The 8,710-nt window shown below is 45.4% G+C and overlaps 1 long non-coding RNA gene across 3 annotated transcripts in view; it reads right to left on the reverse strand.

Moving 5' to 3' along the window:
• Positions 1-6,979, reverse strand: part of LOC107402565 (uncharacterized) — a 29,944-nt gene extending 22,965 nt beyond the window's left edge. Inside the window, exons 1-2 of one of the 3 annotated variants that reach the window (XR_013050180.1) lie at positions 6,516-6,979; positions 5,891-6,017 (exon numbers count right to left, since the gene is read on the reverse strand). This is a non-coding gene — a long non-coding RNA (uncharacterized LOC107402565). Of the gene's footprint in view, positions 1-5,833; positions 6,018-6,515 lie in introns of all 3 variants that reach the window. The other 2 variants (XR_006070623.2, XR_006070624.2) reach the window with 2 other exon arrangements.
• Positions 6,980-8,710: the final 1,731 nt, after the last annotated feature.

Genomic DNA, 8,710 nt, shown 5'->3' on the forward strand with positions numbered 1-8,710 from the left:
CAAGGCAGGTCAGACAGAATGTAATTTGAACTCATTCAGAGCTTCATTCTTGAAGAATTATCTTGTACTTTCTTGTGATGGTGGGCAATGACAGCAGGTTTCAGCTCTGTCAGCCATGCAATCCGAAAGGGAAATACCAGACACTCTACAGCACACTGTATTGTCAAGCCGTCATGTTTGGGGGCTTGCTGTACTAACTGCTTGCTTGCTTGCTTGTTTGTTGTTTGTTTAAGACAGAATCTCATTAGAGAGTTCAAAGTTGACCTTGAATTCATGGGGATCCTCCTGCCTCCTAATTGCTGGGGTTGCAAATATTGATACCACATCCATCTTAACTGCCTTTTAGATTAAGCTATTTTCAATTTAAAATGGACCTACAGAGTTGTTTACCCCATCATAAATGGAGGGGCATCTGCAGTGTTATTGCTGACATAATCAGTTAAAATGGGCGACACTAGCCACATATGCACATTTGTAATCACAGCACTTGAGAGGCCAGAAGCACGAGAATCTAGATTTTGAGGCCATCCCCCCTATAGTCCAGGCTGTCCTAAATTCACTGTGTAGCTCAGGCTAGAATCAAACTCTTGGCAAATTTTTCTGGATCAGCCTCCCAATTGCTGGGATTACATATGTGAGCTGGTATATGTGATCTTTCATTTGTTTATTTTATTGCTATGCTGAGCATGAAACCTGGGACCTTGAGCGCACTGTGCAAACACTCTACCACTGAGCCATATCTCCAGGCCATGACAGGTGTTCCCTAAAAACAGAAAAAGCTAGACACCTGTAATCCCAGCTCCTTCGATCCTGAAGCAGGAGGATTAGTTGATCTCAAGAGCTTAATGAAGGCCAGTCTAAGAAACATAATATGACCCTGTCTCAAAACAAACAAACAAGGCCGGGCAGTGGTGGCGCACGCCTTTAATCCCAGCACTCGGGAGGCAGAGCCAGGCGGATCTCTGTGAGTTCGAGGCCAGCCTGGTCTCCAAAGCGAGTTCCAGGAAAGGCACAAAGCTACACAGAGAAACCCTGTCTTGAAAAACCAAAAAAAAAAAAAAAAAAAAAAAAAAAACCAACCTACAGAGACAGACAGACAGAGAGAAGAGCAATGAGGGAAGGAGATACTTGGGGGTGACAAATGCAAGCCAAAGACCAAGGATTTCCATCTAATCAGAACCAGTTAGAGGCAAAGGAGCCCCAATATAGATTTTAGAAATTCCTATTGTAAACCCAATACAGGTTTAGAATATTCCTGTAAACATCCTCAGAACTTTCTGGGGTAGCAGATGCTGGCTATTGAACTCAGGCCTCATGAATGTTAAATATATTTATGCTCTACCACTGAGCTACATCCCTCAGGCCCAGGACTTGAGACAATAAACTTCTAGTCGGTGGCATTTAGGTATGGGAGCCCTAGTAACCCAGTGCAACTGATTTTAAGTCCCACTCTTTGGCCTTTTATATTCCCAGTCTGGTTCCAATGTATCCAGGTTGGACTTTTTTTTCCATGTATGTTGCTTAACCTTCTTAGAGATTTCTGACATATAATTCTAATGTTCAAAAGTTTAGAGAAGGAACTTGCTGAGTGTGGTGGCACATGGCTTTATCTCTATGACTTTGAGGCCAGCCTGCCCAAAGTGAGTTCCAGGATAACTAGGGCTGTTATACAGAGAACCCCTGCCTAGAAAAATGAGAGAGAGAAATGAGAGAGAGAGAGAGAGAGAGAGAGAGAGAGAGAGAGAGAGAGAGAGAGAGAGAAAGAAAGAGAGAACTCAACTTCTTTAAAAAGAAAACAAACCCACCTCCATTCTCTTGACTTTCCTTCCGGGGTTCTAAAGACATATAAAATTGGAAATGACTTTTGTTTAAATCATCCACTCTTTTTGTTTGTTTTTTGTTTTTCAAGACAGGATTTCTCTGTAGCTTTGCACCTTTCCTGGATCTTGCTCTGTAGACCAGGCTGGCCTGGAACTCACAGAGATCCATCTGCCTCTGCCTCCCAAGTGCTGGGATTAAAGGTGTGCGCCACCACCGCCCAGCAAATCATCCACTTCTTGCATATCCATTTTCATTTTCTTCTAGCTCTATTCTGATTTAGAGCCTTCCTTCAGTTAAGTCTTCTATTTCACTTGTTTTAGAGGCATCTGAATAAATGTATCTCGTAAGGTTTACAATTTAGTAAATTTTAAGAGAGTTTGGTAGAAGTTGATACTTTCTTTCCCACTGGCAAATCAAAATTAAATTTCAGTAATAGATTTTTTTAATTCGTTTGGGGACTGGGTCTCACTACAGAGCAGGCTGGATTCAAAGTCATGATCCTTGTGCCTCATACAGGAGTATGCTGCCACACAGACTTTCTTCATTTTAGCTGAATAAGTGACTGTCTAGAATAAAGGCTGTATTTCCAATCTGTCCTCAGGCAATCATGACCACATATTAAAGCTTTAAAATTATATTTGTGTGTGTGTGTGTGTGTGTGTGTGTGTGTGTGTGTGTGTGTGTGTGTGTACATATGCACCAAAGTGTCTATGTGGAGGTCAGAAAAGAACTTGAAGAAATCCATTCTCTGATTCCATCTGTGGGTCCTGGGGATCAAACTCAGATCATTAGGCTTGGTGACAAGGACCTTTATGGGCTAAGCCACCTTGCTGGCCCACATACTAAGATTTTACCATAATACATATGCATCAGAGGTATAAATGTTAGGAAGTTTTGTGAACGTATGGAACATGCCTTTCTCCTTCCCTTTGTACTTTTCTCTCTACTCCGTGGGATCTCCACACAATTTACTTGATCACACAACTTCCTTTAGCTAATGAAATATGAATATGTAGGACACAGAACACACTTACTCAGAGGCCTGCCAGGAGTTTCTGGGGGTTGGGAAATCGGCTCAGTAGCAGACTGCTTGTCTAGCAAGCATAGGGTTCTTGGGTTTGGTTCCTGCCAGAGTGGAGAGACCACCTGAGTTTGTGTGACTTGGTCTCCTGTGTGCTTGCTTTTCTACTGCGAGGAAACCAAAACCTGGTGATAATTGCTGTTTGTATTCTGGGTCTTTGAATGGGAGATATATAGAACTGATTTAAATTTGGCTTGTATCTGGAATACAGCCAAGGTAGTCACGTCCCCATTCCTGCCAGTTTCCAATTTCTAATTAGTGAGAAGAAACAAGCAAGCAAGAAATCAAAAAAGCTGTTTATACACCACTGAATCCATAAGGGCAATTCTTAGGAGCTAAACACTAGGGTTTTTTAATTTCTTGCTCTGAATTTCTGTTTATCAGTAATGAATAATGCTATTATAAGACTCATGTGCCAATGTGTTTTTTAAAGATTTATTTATGTATTTTATGTATATGGGTGCTTTGTCTGTATGTATGTGGTATATCTATACACCAGGAGAAGGAAGGCAGCAGACAGTTGTGAGCGGCCATGTGCCTGATGGGAACTGAACTCAGGACCTTCGGAAGAGCAGCGATTACTCTTAAACACTGAGTCATCTCTCTAGCCCATACCAATTTGGTTTTTTGTTTGTTTGTATTTTGTTTTTTCCAGACAGGTTTTCTCTATGTAGCCCTGGCTGCCCTAGAACTACCTCTGTAGACCAGGCTGGCCTTGAACTTCACAGAGATCTACCTGCCTCTGCCTCCCAAGTGCTGGGACTAAAAGAACGTGCCACCACTGCCTGGCTCATACAAAGGGGCTTTGTAAAACCACTTGTAAAATCATTTTGCATTTCCAACAGCAGTGTGTGAGGGACCCAATCTCACCCTTACCAAAACTTTCTCCTTTGGTCATCCTCATAAGTTTGATGTGGTATCTTAGTAAAATTTTGATTTGCATTTTCTTAATGACTATGTGATCACCTTTTCATGTTCTTACTGCTATTTGTATATCATTAAAGAACTGTCTCTTTAACTCCTTCCCTTCATCTCTCTCTCTCTCTCTCTCTCTCTCTCTCTCTCTCTCTCTCTCTCTGCTCTACAACTGAGCTATATCCTCAGTCCTCACTTTCCTTTTTAAATTTTGAGACAGGGTCTCAGTTGCTCAGGTAGGCCTTGAACTTGTGACCTTCCTGCCTCAACCTCCCCAGTAGCTGGCATCTTTTCTTTATTTTAAATGGTGTTGTCTTTTCTGTTGAGTTTTGAGTTATTCATATATTCAAGGTAGACCATAAGAGACATAGTTTGCAAATTATTTTCCCAACCTGCATTGTTTTCTTTTTAGATTTGATGTGCATGAGTGTTTTGCCTACATGTATGTATGCATACAGGTGTGGTTGGTGCCCACAGAGGTCAGAAAGGGCATCAGATTCCTGAGTCTTCTGCAAGAGCAGCAAGAGTTTTTTTGGGGGAGTGGGGGGGTTGGAGGAGGGATTGAGGTATGGTTTCTCTATGTAACCCTGGCTGTCCTGGAACTCACTCTGTAGAGCAGGCTGGCCTTGAACTCACAGAGATCTGCCTGCCTCTACTTCCTGAGTGCTGGAATTAAAGGGTGTACCACCATGCCTGGCACAGCAAGAGCTCTTAACCACTGGACCATCTCTCCAGCCGCCTGTATTATCTTGCCATTTGTTTTTTCAGATAGACTCATTATGTAATCCAGACTATTTCCCAATTTGAGATCTTCTTGCCTTGGCCTCCTGAGTTCTGGGATTACAGGCACACACCACTGCACCTGGGCCATTTTACTTCTTGACAATGTCTATATTAGTCTGTGAGGGCAACCATATCAAAGTACCACAGATTGGACCTGAAATCATTGGAGAGTAAATTTTTTGTTGTTGTTGTTGTGTTATTTATTTGTTTGTTTAAATTTTTTAATTTTCATTTTATGTGCATTGGTGTTTTGCCTACATGTATGTCTGTATGAGGGTGTCAGGTCCCCTAGAACTGGAGTTAGAGTCCGTTGTGAGCCGCCATGTGGGTGCTAGGAATTGAACCTGGGTCCTCAGGAAGAGCAGTCAGTGCTCCCAACTGCAAAGCCATCTCTCCAGCCTATTTGTTTGTTTTTTGAACAAGGTGCAGCCCAGCCTGGCCTCAAACTCAGTGTGTGTGTGTGTGTGTGTGTGTGTGTGTGTGTGTGTGTGTGTGTGTGTGTACGCGCGCGCGCACGTGCATGCGCATATATCCAGGAATGGCCTTGAATTTATGATTTTCCTGCCTCTACCTCCCAAGTGCTGGGATTACAGATATTTGCCATCATACCAGGCTAACATGAGTCTGAAAGGAACCTAATTCAATCCATAACACTCTGCCCTCCAGACTTCTAAATTAATGTCCTAACATATACATTATTTTGACAGCCCCCGAATTCTTATCCCATGTCAGTGTCAAAAAACTCCAAATCCAAAGTTTTATCAAAATATAGGTAGATACTATGATGCCAAAATCCTGTAATTCCAGCATATGAGATACTTGAGGCAGAAGAATTACTTGTGCCTTGGAGTTGGGCAATACATTGAGACACCTCCTCCCAGACCTGGAAATAGGAGAAAGGAAACCAAGTAAAAGCCTCAAGAGAAAACAAAAATTAGAAAACCAACAAGGTTAAATGTCCCTAATCTTAAAAATCTGAAATGCTCCAGAACTTCCTGAGCACCACTAATGATGCAACAAATAAAAATGTTCACACACATTAACCTTTTAGCATAAAATTATTTAAAAAATTTAATTACCTCCAGGCTATTGATTTCCATATACAATAAAGCTTTTTTTTTCCCAGAAAAAAAAATGCCCTTTGTGATATATTTATAAGTTACAATTCCACTAGACTTTAAGGCGCAGATGAGAAATATCTTGAAAAATAAAGAGTTTTTCTGGCTAAGTTACCTGGATACCCCAAGAATGAGCTCTTTTAATATGCTTGCCTGGCAGGCATCCGGTCACCTTGTTTGGCAGCACATCCTTTAAGGATTAGTAAGTAGTCTTGAGTACTGAAGAGAGTGGAGTCTACAGCAGATACCGGAGCTACAAGGACCCAACTGCAATGCTGGGAAGGAAGTGGGTAGAGAACCTGGGCAGGATGAAAACGAAATTAGTGAATGAACAAAAAACAATACAGATAGTAAAATGTGAACGGGATAATAAGGGAGCAGAAAGTTATAACGGTGGGAGGTAAATCTGAGTGAAATAAGTCTTGCTTAACTCTTGTCGGCTCCAAGGCATTTTAAGCTATCTTCATGAACCCTTGGAGGCGGGGACTAAATATAATTCACACCACCCTTAGTATTTGGGAGCTACTTTAATCTACATCCTTGAACGAATGGCTGCTGTTACTCTCTTTGCACGGCCCCGACAAAAGGAAGCCTACCGCGGTTTAGCACAAAACTGGGTTGCCTGAAATAAGGCAGCTGCAGCCCGGTGGCTTCGCCTTAGTGCTTGGTGCTTTGGGCACATTGCTGGCACCGCCTGTGGAATTAGTTCCCGCCCATGACCATGCCCCCGGCACAATCGCTATGGAAAAGTGATGTACCATGTGGCCCACGGACAACCCAATGGCCCGGAACACTACCTTCAAAGCCAAAGCCAGCGTGCCCTAGACAAACGATGCCCAGGGCCACGCTAGCGACGATCACAGAACCGCTCCTTCAGGCGGCAACGGGTAACGGTCCCCGGAGGGGGAGGGGCGGCTCTCAAGTCTGGGAAAGGGGTCCCGCTGCGGGCGTCTCGGAGTCCCTTCCTGAGGCTGAGGGAGGCTCCGCCGCCGGTCGGCTTGCGGCTGCAGCCTCTCCAACCTTGGGCTCCCCTCCCGTGGATCCGGGCTCCGTGTCTGAGGAGCCGCGTTACGTGTGGATGCCCCGAAATGCGACTCTGTGCCGGGTTATCACCGTTGCCCGAGCCACCGTCTTCCCGCCTCTACCCTGCCAGGTATCCCGCCAGTGAAGTACCCCGGCGGTCGCGAGCGACTGTGGCCGGTGAGCGAGAGGGGAGGAGCTCGAGCACGGAGGAAGCGGAGCCTGGGTGTGGAGCAAGGGGCTGAGGGCGGGGCTTAGGAGAGCAGAAGGCGGAGCCCAGGGGGATGGAACTACGGGCTGAGGGTGGGGTTTAGGAGCGAAGAAGGCGGAGCCCAGGGGGACGGAACTACAGGTTGAGGGCGGGGATTGGGAGCGCAGAAGGCGGAGCCCGAGTGTGGAACTACAGGCTGAGGGCGGGGCTTAGAAGCACAGAAGGCGGAGCCCAGGGGGATGGAACTACGGGCTGAGGGCGGGGCTTGGGAGCGCAGAAGGCGGAGCCCGGATATGGAGTTACAGGCTGAGGGTGGGGCTTAGGAGCGCAGAAGGCGGAGCCCAGGTATAGAACTACAGGCTGAGGGAAGGGCTTAGTTGCGCAGAAGGCGGAGCCCAGGTCTGCAGTAATTAGGCTGAGAGCGGAGCTTAGGCGCGCAGAAAGAGGAGCGGGTTGGTGGACCCTGAACGTGGGGGGTGTGGGGGAAGAAAAGGTGAGGGCGCGGCTTGTCGCTCGCGGGGCGCAGCCAGGTGTGGAACAATTCCCTGAGGGAGGTACTTAAACGTGCTAGTGTCGAGGGGTCAGCTTAGGGCGGGGGACTTGGCGCCCCATGCCTGTCGTGTTGGCCTGTGCCCTAGCGTTTGTCTTTACCTGGCTAGTCGCTCGTGGCGGTGGCTGGGGAGGGCAGACTGCAGATGATGCTTCCATACTCCTCCCAGCTGGTCAAAGGGATGGATCGCGCCCCAGCGCATCCTATTCCCACCCAGCAGAGCTCCAGAATCTCGAAGAAACTCAGGAGGTCACTGTGGAGGTCCTCCCTGAGAGGTGGGAGGTGCGGACCCTAGGTTGGGAGGGAATGAAAGTGATGCTCTGATGCAGCGAGGTAGTGAGCAAGTGCAGAAACATGGGAGCCCTGAAGCTTGTGGTGAAGCAAGGGTGGTTCTGTTGGGTGGGAAATACTGAAAATGATCCTTCTTTGCCTTATTTTTAAAGTGGTGTGATAGACGATGGAAGGCTCGTATTTCAAAGGGGCAATGGGCTGTAGATGTTGGCCTCAAGACATCTGGAGAACTTACAGCACCAGGTCTTACAGGGGTTTGGTTCTGTTTCTTTTAGCAATATACCTAAGAAAGTAAAAGAGGGGAAAGTGGGTCTGGCGAGATAGATAATTCAACCAAACATCTTCCAAGTTTGGGATCTATATAGTGGAGTGAAGGACTGACTCCCAACAAGCTGTCCTCTACCTCCACCTGAGATCCATGGCACGAGTACACACATGTACACATACGTGAAAGGACACACAAAATAAATAAGACCTTACATTTTAAAGCTGTTTTTAATTTAAAAAGGAAACAAATGTCATCTGTCCCTCTCACTTTCCTGAAGGCAATCACTATTTCTTGTCCTACCATCACAAGTCTGTGCAATAATGAGGCTTTTAGCGATTTTAAATTACATTAGTATACGAAATTATAATCTGGGGCTTGAGTAAAAGCTGTTCTTCCAAAGGATCAAGGTTCAGGTCCCAGCACCCACATGGCGGCTCACAACTGTCTGTAACTTTAATTCCATGGCTTCTGACAGTCTCACACAGACCTCCATGCAGGCAAAACGCCAATGCACATAAAATAAAAATAAGTAAATCATTAAAAAAGAAACTATAACATTTAACTCACACTATTTTATAACAAGGTAGTTTAAAAATAGTTTTAGCACTCTTATCAATGCCATTTTGAGCCCAGCCTGATATACACAGTAAAG

The sequence above is a fragment of the Peromyscus maniculatus genome, chromosome 3, assembly GCF_049852395.1.
Source record: "Peromyscus maniculatus bairdii isolate BWxNUB_F1_BW_parent chromosome 3, HU_Pman_BW_mat_3.1, whole genome shotgun sequence".
Classification (NCBI taxonomy): domain Eukaryota; kingdom Metazoa; phylum Chordata; class Mammalia; order Rodentia; family Cricetidae; genus Peromyscus; species Peromyscus maniculatus.